The sequence below is a fragment of the Aphelocoma coerulescens genome, chromosome 1 (assembly GCF_041296385.1).
Source record: "Aphelocoma coerulescens isolate FSJ_1873_10779 chromosome 1, UR_Acoe_1.0, whole genome shotgun sequence".
Taxonomy (NCBI): domain Eukaryota; kingdom Metazoa; phylum Chordata; class Aves; order Passeriformes; family Corvidae; genus Aphelocoma; species Aphelocoma coerulescens.
Genome location: NC_091013.1, coordinates 96950614 through 96959710, shown reverse-complemented (window position 1 = coordinate 96959710; position 9097 = coordinate 96950614).

The window sequence follows — 9097 nt, the reverse complement described above, 5'->3', positions numbered from 1 at the left end:
ATTTTTCTTTGTTTTCTTTTTTGTTTTGCATACACTGCCACTAATATCTTCTCTTTTATTATATATATGAATATATATAAAAATATATATTTTATTTTAAATTGAGACTGTTAAGGTTAGCTAACCTGCTTCCAGATAGAGGGGGGGAGGGGAGATGATCTTGATTTTTATTTTAAAAAAGAGGAAGGATGTTTTCTTAATTTTCTTTTCTAGTATTATTCTCTCTCTTTTCTAACGGAATCAAGAATTACCTGGGTCGATGAGGGGCTCTGTGAAGTCATCTGTGAGATTATCTACTAGTGTTTGTGCATCCTGCAGTATCATTTGAACTGCTACTTTGTTTTTTGAATTACATGGTTCTCTTTTTGGCTCTTACCAAGCTTCTGTTGTTTCTTTTTTGGTTCCATCTCAGAATTTATTTCTGCTGAAGGACGGTTCCTTTTGAGAAAGAGATTTTTCTAGCAATGTTCCCCTGATTTTGGGGATGATACAAACTGTAGTCTTTCTTCTTTGAAAAAGTAATGAAAGTTTTGGAAGTGTGTAATAACTAGGATTTCCCTTCTTTTTGGTCACTGGACAAGAATTAATCTGCTGTATTGTTCTCTCATCCCTGCCTTGCTCGCTAGAGAGCTTCCATATTTGTGTGGGAACCTGATCCTGCCCCTGATAATTTGTGCTGATGCCAAAACAACTTAAAACGTTACCATTGCAAATAATCTTCCCTTCATTTGCAAAAATGTCTGACTGAAGGGCCACATCCCACATTCTCTGCATAGACAAAGCTATGCAAGGAATGTAGGATCAGTGTGAAAGATTGATTCCTGATCTGCGTATATATGTTGGTGTTTTGTATTTTGTTTTATTGTGTTTGGACTGGTGTTCTCCCTAGTTGTCTTCTGTGTATCTGTGTAAGAATTTTTCCCCCAAAGCCAACTCCCAAAGTACATAGGTCCTTAGTTCAGTTGGACCAGTGTCTGACACTAGCTTTGTCTTGCTTGAAATCCATATGAGGACTTACACCAACTGCACTCTGGACTTCATATTTTAGGCAGAGAAGAAGCACCTAACAAAAATATGCAAAAAGAAAAAAAAGAAAACTTGCTAGTTTAGCTTTTACTTGTGTCTATATTAAATTAAGCTTTCATAAGTTTACAAAACTTTTTGCTTGTGAACACTGAGCATTTCACATGAGACATTCTTTTATGCTGGACAACTTTCTGAGTATTGACTTGGTAGATCTCCATATACAATTTTGTGTGTTCTTTACACCTGCGGCTTCTCTATCAGATGTCTGTGATTCAACACAGGTAACTTCATCTATATGTTCTATGCCTGTTCCATTACAATTTCTTTGGGGAAAATAACCTGACAGGTGGTTCAGTCTCAGAATCTTTCTGTACCCTGCAAGGTATTGTTCAGCAGATCCTAAATGCTGAAGCCCGGATTCTTGGTTGCAGTATGCAGCATAGAGAGACTTTGAGGTGGGTGCCAGAGCAAACGAGTCTCTTATATGGTAACATCTTTCTTTGTTACCAGCTTGTTTGGGTAGTTCAGGGGGCTGGAGAAGGAGCACAAGTTAGTTAACAAATATTGTTCTAATAACCACACTGGTAAAAGCAATGCTGGCATGTAAATCAAGACATGAAAAGACAAAGCACTAGACACAGAGAGGGAGAACTGGTATCTGCCATTTAGACACACTGAATCTATACAGAAAATAAAGGTTCTGGAGATGAGGGTGGGGAAGAAAATGAGGAAGGTGGACCTAGACTAAAGGATTGAAGGTTCTTCTCTGGAGAAAGGAGATTTTTCTTCTGAGATCTTTAGTATCAAAGAATATTCTCCCATATGAGGAACTAGTGAAGAATTTTACCCAGCTTACAAACATGTAGCTGCTCATTTGTCATCTGAGGTCTGGGGAAAAGCTGTTTAATTTGCCATTGTAAGCCTGGTGAATTGTAGTCAAGATGTAGCATATTCTGGAATATACTTCTGATACCAAAAGAGATATGCCAGTAAACAGGAAGTAAGAGTCAGGGTTTACATCCACCAAAATCCAAATACTATCCAAATTTTAATCCTTCAATTTTCATCCTTCCCTAAATCAAAGCATTATCTTTGAAATGCAAATTTTTATAAGGTCTAATAAATTTGAAGTGAATTAAAGATAAGTTGTGAATGAATGAATGAATGAATGAATGAATGAATGAATGAATGAATGAATGGTGGCAATTAAAAAAACCTAAACATAGTTCTTAAAGTAAAGCTAAGGCATACTAGATTGAATTCTAAAACACTTGACAAAGAAATTAGGCCAAGGTCTTCACAAATGACTGCCTGTAATATAAACTGACGTTGTTGGACTTCCAGAATTGATCTTGTAAAACATGGAGCAACTTGGAGCATGACTGCAAATGTAGCTGAAAGTTCTTGTCAGGTCACTATGAATTTAGAAGCTCAAACACGTCTCATTTATCTTTTAAAATGTTAGATTCTTTTTAGCAATGCTTCCTTCCATCTTTGAAATACTTATTTGCTACTTGGAAATAACTATAATATCTGAATGTTACCGGTACATTCAAACTTGGTGTATTGCTACAATATGCCTTTGCAGAAAGAATAGCAGTCAAAGTGATCTGGAAACTGCTACTGACAGTGTTTGAGCAAATCTATCTCAGTATGCTTGAAAGGCTTCCTTCAAAACAGCTGATGAAATGATACAGATGAGAAAATGCAGACTGTAGCACACATTCTTTTGTTGAAGCATGCAATATCCTGCATTCCTTGAGCTTGATTCTCACTTTCCCTAAAGCTCTGTTTATATTGCTTTGGTAATGGAAATGGGTATTAAATAGAACATGAACTCAAGCTTACAAGTCAAGGCCTCTCTGCAAGGCAAAAGTGCAATAAAGGAAGCCTTAGAGTGAATGAGAAGTAAGTGCCTTCTCTTAATGCTGCTGAGGCTGGTGAAGTGAATTGGAAATGTAGGACTGGCCAGAGCAGATCTCCACTGTGGTCCATCTTGCCCAGTACTGTGTTTGTGCTATGTGGCCAGTTAGAGATGATTTGAATGAAGATGAAAGATCTGTGTTGGATTATTACAAAGCAATAAGCCTAAGGAAGAAGATTTATTATGTAATCCTCATTAGCTATTTCTACGTATAAAATACATATAAATAAAAAATAAAATATGTATTTGCCTCTCACCTAAAGACATAATAATTTATGGGTTTACCTTTTTATCCCATATAAAAATCATGTATTTTGGCAGATAATTCTCATTGTCCTTCAGAGATCTAGTTTATTAATTCTTAGGTGACCTCCATGCTGTCCTGTGGAAGTGAGTTCCTCAGGTTAATTACCACATTGTTGAAATGATTCCTTTTCAAGTTTATTTTGTTGTTGTTCATGGAAACACGCTTATTCTTGTATTATAAGAAATCACAAATCAGAGAACCAGAATTTGACTTCTCTTGCCCATTTCTCTGAGGTCTGCCTCTCTCTGGGAAGCTGAATCCACAAGGAATGCAGGACCACAAGCTCAGTGTCTGCTGATTAGCAAGGAGAGGACAGCTGCTGAGTGTCCATTTGTGTGTGTGGGGCATGTGCATTAGCAAGGTTCTCCTACAGTGATCTCTTGTAGAGGACTGGCAGGCACAACTCATAAATGATGGGAATGTAGCAGCACAGTAACCAGTCTATAAATTGTATAACATTTCAGTCTGGTTCCTCCTCTCAGAAAACCCATATTAATAGTGTCTCTTAAGGGAAATAGGTGTAGATGTTTTGCAGGAGCTGCTCTGGGGACACTTTCTCAACATCCATCGTACCTCTACTAGGCCCACTTCTGGCCCATGCTGTTACCTTCAAAAACAGCTCAAGTTCACAGTAAGGTAATAGGGGAGAGTAGATTTTAATTGGCTTTCTAAGTGAATGAGATTTCCCTTTGCTCTAAGATCGAAGAGGCCAAGTGGAACACGTTTTTCTTCTTTTATTTTTCCTCCAAAAGGAGAGTAGAGTAATCACCCACATACCATCAGAACCCACACTTCTTATCAACCCCACTGACTGAATTCAGTCAACCTTGAGCTACTTGGTTAACGCTGGATCACTCACATGGTGAAGGAACAAGTCTCTTACCATTAGTATTATCCCAACATCTCCTGTCTCCCTTAGTAATGAAAACAAATCCCATAGGGAGAAGGTACAAAACATACTCTTTGCAGGGGTGTTGAGTCCAGTCCAAAATCAGAACCACTCAAACCATTTCAAGCATAATCAGACCTTTAGTATGCCTAGATCTGTGACCCTCCTGACAGTCCTATGGTAAGGAAATCCTCCCGCTCTCAGTGCTGAAAATGACTTGCCACTCAAAAGGAAAAAATAGCATCAACCTGGAAGAGAGAAGGGTCCAGGCAGACCATCCAGAACCTGACAAGAAGGCTGGACAGGGACTTTTCACAAGGACGTAGTGATAGGACTGAGGGGAATGGCCTTAAGCTGATGGAGTGTAGGTTTAGATTAAATATTAGGAAAAAATTCTTTACTATAAGGGTGGTGAGACCCTGGAACAGGTTGCCCAGAGAAGGTGTGGACTGTAGGTGTTGAAGACCAGGCTGGATGGGGCTCTGAGTGACATGGTCTAGTGGAAGGTCCCCTGCGCTTGGCAGGGGGGTTAGAACTAGATGGACTTTAAAAACCCTTACAACCCAAACCATTCTATAATTCTGTGATAATATCAAATTAGCATCTGGTGGTTGTTCTGCCAAGAATCAACTAGGCCTTGGTAATCAGCCCTTTCAATTCAGCATCCAGGTCCTCTGAGCCATTAGAATAAACGTGATAGAAATGCGGTAACCTAACTGAAGCAGTATCTGATCAGCCTCAAGCAAAATAGCTGCCTTTCATGTTCCCTAATTTGTTTTTATGCTGGCTGTGAAAATTCATGAAGGAGGTATAATGTGATAAGAACTTGGCCCTGAGAGGTTTTGAGCCTCCTCTGCTCCCAGGAGGTTTGTCTTCATCTGGCCCCTAAGCAGTAACAGTTCTGTTGAAGAAAGGCTTATGAGGGAAACTACAGATAATACATTAACTCTGGAGTCTTGAGTTTGTAAATTCAATAAACACCTTTCCCAGCCCCTGACAGTCCTGCTGACAGAAACCAAATGCAGGTAGAAAGGCCTTGTGGAGAGGCAGGTGCTGAAATTGCCAAGTGTCTGCAGCATGGCCAGCAAGACAGGCAAGTGCATGGAGGTGGCCTAGTGCTGAATACACGTCCACCAGGAGCTGGTTCTGGCCACACCAAGTCAGTGTTCTTGCTGCTACTTACCTTATTTGTCATGCAGGAAGTAATAAGCTCTCAGCTAGTTTCCTTTAAAGCTACTCAGTGATCCAGTTCATTTCAGCTGGAGCAAAGGAGCCAGCTAAGCTGGGAAATACAGAGAGAGTTTTAGGTATGTGCATATTCTTCAAACTGACAAAAAAAATGTTGGTTATGCCTTCTCTAGCATGAAACAGAGGAACTTGGTCCACAGGGGAGACAACCTATTTGAAAAATAAGAATACTTAACTCTCTATTGTCATAAGGCAGCACAAGGGGGAATCTTTGTTTTGTTTTTCTACGAAAATATTTAAATGAGAAACAAGATGTGTTAGGTATTAGTGTATATCCGGCTAATTATTCCCAGTGCTGATAACTAATCAATTAGATTAGTGCCTCTAAGAATAGAGAAAATGTTATGCATTCATTGTTGTTATTTCTGCTCCCCCTCTGCTATAGATCAGGAGTAACTAAGGTGGAAAGAGCAGAGTGATACAAATGTGAAATTTTGGTGAACAAAAAGATTATTTCCCTATGTAGGTCTGCCAGTATCTGGATAAATATCCTCTCTGAGTTAATGTTTATAATTACTAGGATACTGTTAGATAATTTTGATTTTAAAATTATGTTTCTAGTGAAAAAAATGCAAAGTTAAACATTAATAGATATTTTTACATTATGTATTTAGCAATGTTGCTGATCTTTTTGCATTTTGGCCTCTGCAGTAGTGTTTGACTCACAGGCATTAAGAGAGAGTCCAAGTGTAGGAGAAGCAGAGTTGGCTGATGTACTGTGAATAAGATTAAAAAGTAAATTGAACACATAATGTGCTTTAATTCACTATTCTTGCTGCAATTGGTAACTCAACTAAAGTGTTCCTAGGTTTATTTTTCAATAAAAGGGGTCAAATATATTCTACTCATCATTCTAGCAAAGTCCTATCAGGAGAAAAATAAGTCATGGTTTTTAAATGCCAATTTCCCCAAGAACTGTTCATTAATACCTTTTAAAATAAAAGAGGCCAACTCAAGATAAGCAGAACTCTGCTGCTATAACACAATCCTTCATGTTACACATGATCATAGTTTCCACCAGCAGACCTACGTGAACTTCACTAACTTTCCTGTGGTCAGTAAACTGAGATTTTTGTGCACAGCCACAATGTGCCCAAAGAAACCCTTCATGTTTCCCCTAGGAAATGGAGTGTAGCACTGAGGTAAGCAAACCAATCACAGAACCACAGAATTGTTACTGTTAGAACAGACCGCTTAAGATCATTGAGTCCAATTGTTAATGCAGCTCTGCCAAGCCCACCACTCAACCATGTTCCCAAGTGCCACGTCCACATGTGCTTTGAACACTTCCAGGGGCAGTTATTCCACCAGTCTCCTGGGCAGCTTGTTCCAATGCCTGACCTCCCTTTTAGTGAAGATTTTTTTCCTAATATCTAATCTAACCCCCCCCTGGTACAACTTCTGGCCATTTCCTCTCATCCTGTCAGTTGTAACCTGGGAGAAGAGACTGATCCCCACCTGGCTACAATTTCCTTTCAGGTAGTTTTAGAGAGCAATGAGGTTCCCCTTCAACCTCCTTTTCTCCAGATCCCTCTGTGAAGCCTTCTCAACACTTTGCTAACTGTATTTTAATGTCCCAATTTACACATTTGTCCTCGACTAATTTTCAAAAACAGAGAACGTTAAGATACTTCCTTGGGAAGCAAATACACTACAGCCTTGAATACACTACAGCCTCATAGAAAATTGCTGCCTTAAAACTGAAATGCATCTGAGCAGTATGGAGTGTACTTATGTTTGGTATCTGTAGCAAAGTTTCATCTAAAACGTTCCCTTCTTACAAAATATGTTGTGTTTTCCTCCTTGAAAGGGAAGGGAAGAAGTGAAGGAACATTAATAAGGCATAGCGGTCTCTTCATATTGGATGGTGCTTTTCCACTGTTTCTTACCTTCAGTTTCAGCTCCAAGTTTGTTCCTCTTCCAAAATGATGTACTTTTCATTGGGTTGGTTGGCATCATGTCCCCATAAAACGCGGGAGGGCAAATGCTCTTCCTAAACTAAATGAATTATATGAGGGTAAGGCAATGTGATTTGACTCCTGCCTCTCCAGTGCCAGTGAAATTCATGAGAGATAAATCCAGTGAAAAGCTACTTTAAAGTGACAAATCCTGTTCTGAATTTCTGTCAGTGCAACCTCTATTGGCACTCCTGGGATTGCATGCATGTCACTGCAGATAAATATAGCCCCTTTGAATAGTTTAGCTGTGATTCCTTTTAAGAGAAGCATATTCTAAAAATATCCTTTTGCTGCAACAATACCATAACACAAACAAAAGAGCTACCAATATCCCATTGCATGTGACAACTTCTATCCAGTTCAGCCCATAGAGGTATTCTTGTTTTCACTCCTTATGCAAACTTTATTAGCACTTGAGCCCTCTTTGAGCTGTGAAATTTCCTTCACAGCCATGCAGCCACACCTCAAGCATCCCTCATAAATGCTCTCTGTCACATTGGGCTTAGGTATTACAGTAGCCCATATGCTTTCATGAGTTCCCAACTGGAGCCTTTCCTGCTGGAAAATCTGGTACCAGTGTAGCAAAGCATTGCTTGCTTTAGGTATTTTCCAGGCAGAACTGCAGACTTCTACAGCGTTCACGCTTCCTGCTGTTGACTTGTTGGTGATTTTTTGCTAAGTTCACGGTGGCACTTGAGGAATGTGCAGAGTTCAGTTAGATACTTATTGTTGTGCACAACTGTCTGGTTCTGCAGTGTCCTGTTCCTACAAAACAGGCAGATATCTTTCTGAGATCTTGTTCCTACAAAATTGACGGATACCTTTCGGAGATCTGTATGTTAAATAGGCATCTTTTCTATTTCACTTTGCTTCTTCTCTTTTTGCCACCTGGATATTGTCATATTCTTCATTAAACCCTAGCAGTTCAACCCTCATGTTGAATATAGACTTGATTAGAGAGGATCACCGCATTCAAGAAGCAGGATTACATTCACCCAACTGCCCAACTTTCTTTTAATTGTTCTCATTAAGTCCTTTACTTTCATTTGTCACATAGGCTGTTGGTACCTATGGGATCTTTGAGTAAAATCCAATTATAAGGCCTGTGTGTATGTGTGTGTGCATTGCAGTTGTATGTCTGAGTGTGCATGTGGATGTGTGCATGTGCAGGGAGAGAGTCAGTTATCTCTTCCTGGATTTACAGACAGGCTGCTAATTGAGTGTGTGGACATGCATGATTTAGATGCAGGGAAGGGTTTAGTTGAAACAAGAATTGCAACATTAACTGTGGAGCATTGGTACATAACTCTAATGAAAAGTAAGTACACTACTCATACACTATATTTGCACACATATATTCATAATGAGCCAAATGCTCTTAGTTGGATGTTTGCCCAAATTAGATGTTTGCCCTCATTGAAAATGTGGCACCCAAATTTGGTCCAGTGTATTTTTGTGAGTACCCATTCTGAAGGGTGGCTGAAGTGTGCCTCTTAGAGCCTTATGTGGTCTTTCAGCCACAAAATAAATAAAATAGTCCATCTCAGCAGGCTTCACTAGCAGACATAGGCATCCATGGGGGATGACAGCTCTGGAACAATACTTTTGAGTTCAATCAAAACTTTTCAGTTGAGTTCAATTTCAACATGTTTACCTAACAAAGGAATAAAATCCAAGCAAGATAACCTGCCTGTTTGCTCCCTTAAAAAGAACAGTCAAAAATTATCGTCTAAATAGTTAGCAGT